The sequence below is a fragment of the Oryzias melastigma genome, linkage group LG24 (genome assembly GCF_002922805.2).
Source record: "Oryzias melastigma strain HK-1 linkage group LG24, ASM292280v2, whole genome shotgun sequence".
Taxonomy (NCBI): Eukaryota; Metazoa; Chordata; class Actinopteri; order Beloniformes; family Adrianichthyidae; genus Oryzias; species Oryzias melastigma.
The window spans coordinates 1,094,434-1,097,292 of NC_050535.1; positions in this window are offsets into that span (position 1 = coordinate 1,094,434).

A 2,859-nucleotide genomic window follows, 5' to 3' on the forward strand; every position below is an offset into this window, starting at 1 on the left:
AAAACGTTTGATTGAAACTAAGAAATGACCAAAACCTCCAGAAGTTCTTCTGGTTCTTTCTCCCTGTTTGCCTGAACTTCCTGCTGTGGTTCTATCACTCAAACCGGACCGGCCGCATCGTTTTGGAAACTGTGTGCAAACTCCAGCACAATGAAACCTAAGACTTTCCTTTCAGAACATATTTTTCATTCGGGCCAGCTTTGCGTACCGAACATTGAAGCCTGCTGATAAGTCCATATTTTGATTCTGGTGCCAAACAAGCCCGTATGTGAATCCAAACCAGCAGAAACCTCAGAACCCGTCCAGATCAAAGCTCAATGTCTCCTTTGCATTCATTTATAACAGTTGCACACACATCACTGACTCGTGGGTTCCTCTGGACGTTCTCCCTGGCAAACATTTTCATGATAATTTCCTGAAAACTGGAGCGGTTATTAAACTTTTACCGCCTTAAATGTGTGCCGTCTGCAGAAACCAGGAGGCTTTTTCTGCAGCTCTTTTGTAATTCAGAGATGTCCAAATTTTGCTTAAATAGGATGTCCAGCTTCCTGCTGTTCCTCATATGAAGATAACAGAAACCATCTAGTACTTTCAGAGCAAATATTTATTTTTTGAATCAGATCCATCACCAAGTGTTAAGATGGACTGAAGGAGCTTCAGATAAATCTCACCAAACTGAGGGCAGCCTCTCCTGAAGAGCCCACCTTTGGTGAGCTGGGTTTATTGAACATCTGCTCGTCTTTGTTCTCTGCTGAGATGACGTCAAATGCTTTGTTCTTCGGTTGACATCACTGAGAACATGCCAGAAGTTAACCATCTCATTCTTGGTTTCTCCTGATGACTTTTGTTTTTGTCAAAGATTACAGAACCAGCAAAGGTTCCAGAAAAATAAGGAAATTTTGTTGAGGTTTAATAATTTTCAAAGGTTCTCTCTGGTCAAATCTGAGAACATAAAAATAAAAACAATTTTCCTGGATTTGTATGAGCGCATTTAAGTCTGTGGATCCAAAAACAAGAGCTCTGTATCCCATCCACCAGCAGGAACTGTCTCTATTGTACTGACACACTACATCTCCCAGCAACCCCAGGACACACTCCCCAGATGCCGCTCAGTTGACACTAATTGACAGTCACCCGCATGAAACTTAAGCCCTGCACAGAGCCTGACTCAGTGTGAAGTATTGTTTGTGCCACCCTCCTGCATTACCGACCGTTTCTATCTGGACCTGGTCTTCTGGTTCTGACCCGGCTTATTCTCCGATTACCTGCCCTGACCCTCACCTGGACTCTGACTACTCTTCTCTCTTCATGGATGACCCCATGCTCATGATTGACCTCCAAAATATTAAAAAATTTGGGGTACTAAGGAATAAATTATGTTATTTTATCCACTATTATTCTGCTTTATCAAAAGATCCTTAAAGGCATAAAATCCTGAGTTCACGTTTGAGATTAAATTTGATAAAAGACGGTTTTAAGTCGACTGAATAATCCAAATGGATGTGTGAGGAGCTTCGTTTCATTGCTGCTACATATTTTCCACAGGCAGATCCAACTGGATAACAAGGACATTATTATGAAATTTTCCATAAAAAAATAAAACTTTTTTCCACTTATTCTCCATCAGTGAAAAAGGTCGACTATGCTCGACATAAACCTGTGTGGACAGATTCAAACATCCGACCAGCTTTATGATAGAGTTTGTCAGAATTCACCAACAGTTGCTGCTCTTGTTCACCAAACAGTTTGTCACAGTTGCTTATCCTTGACGGTTTCATGCTTCAGCCAAGCGAAATATGAAACAAACAAAACTGAAAGCGTCTCGCATTTTGGCCTGCAGCTGCAGTCACTGGCCTGTTTGTGTTGGCAGCAGAGCTCTGCAGCAGGTTTGGGGTGTAGATGTCTGGGTGTCACTGGATCACAAGTCCAACTTCTGTTCCATCACAAACACACAATTAAACTTTGTTCTTAGCTGATCCATCATGTTTGTTTCTGCTGAAGCCCAAACAGAGGAGTACCTGCCGCACAGAGCGGGAAAATGTTGGCTCTCGCCGGCTGGATTGTGCGATCTTGGCTGGCGGCGGGACAGAACAAGACTGATAAGTCGACACAAACACGGATGGAGCCGAAGAGTCCATCAAGTGCACTGTGCAGTGGAGCCATTACTCATGCAGCTCCAGTTCAATAGTTCAGGTCACGCAGATTTATTCATCCCTGTAACCCAAGAAAGAAGCTCAGTAACCCTTTGACATTTCAGGAGAGACAAAAAGGTGGAGGTGAAGCCAGCAGAGTTAGAAAAACATCGCGGAGTCAACAAGCAGCTGAGGGGAAATAAATGACACGGGCGGAGCGCAGATGGAGAAGAGCCGGCGGATGAAAGCTTCGCACTTTATCACCCACTCCACGGTGGAAATGAGGACCAGATGTGCTGCCGTTTAATTGAGACAAGAACCCGGGAAGACTTTCAGCGCCGTTATCGCTGGATCAAACCCGTTTGCTGCAAATGTGTTTGATTCTTAAGGACAAGGCAAACATTTAGAGAACGATAACGCCCCGGCTTTAGTCCAGGAGGACGAGAAACTGCAGCTACGCCGGCAGAGAACAACCCCAAGAGATGCTGAGAGCACAGACGGATTTTTGGTTTCAGGGTAGCTTCAATCCCCCCAGACAGTGGAGGAATTGATCCCTCACTGAGTTTTTAGGTTTGCTCTCCAACATTCGAACAGTTAGAGATAGAAAGTCAAGAAATTGACTTTAAAGAATCGATGGAAATAAGATCTGATCCCCTAGTAACCATTGAGAGTTCTGGTTCTCCTAATCAACCTGAACTGAAGACACCTGTTTGAGCTGATCACCTGT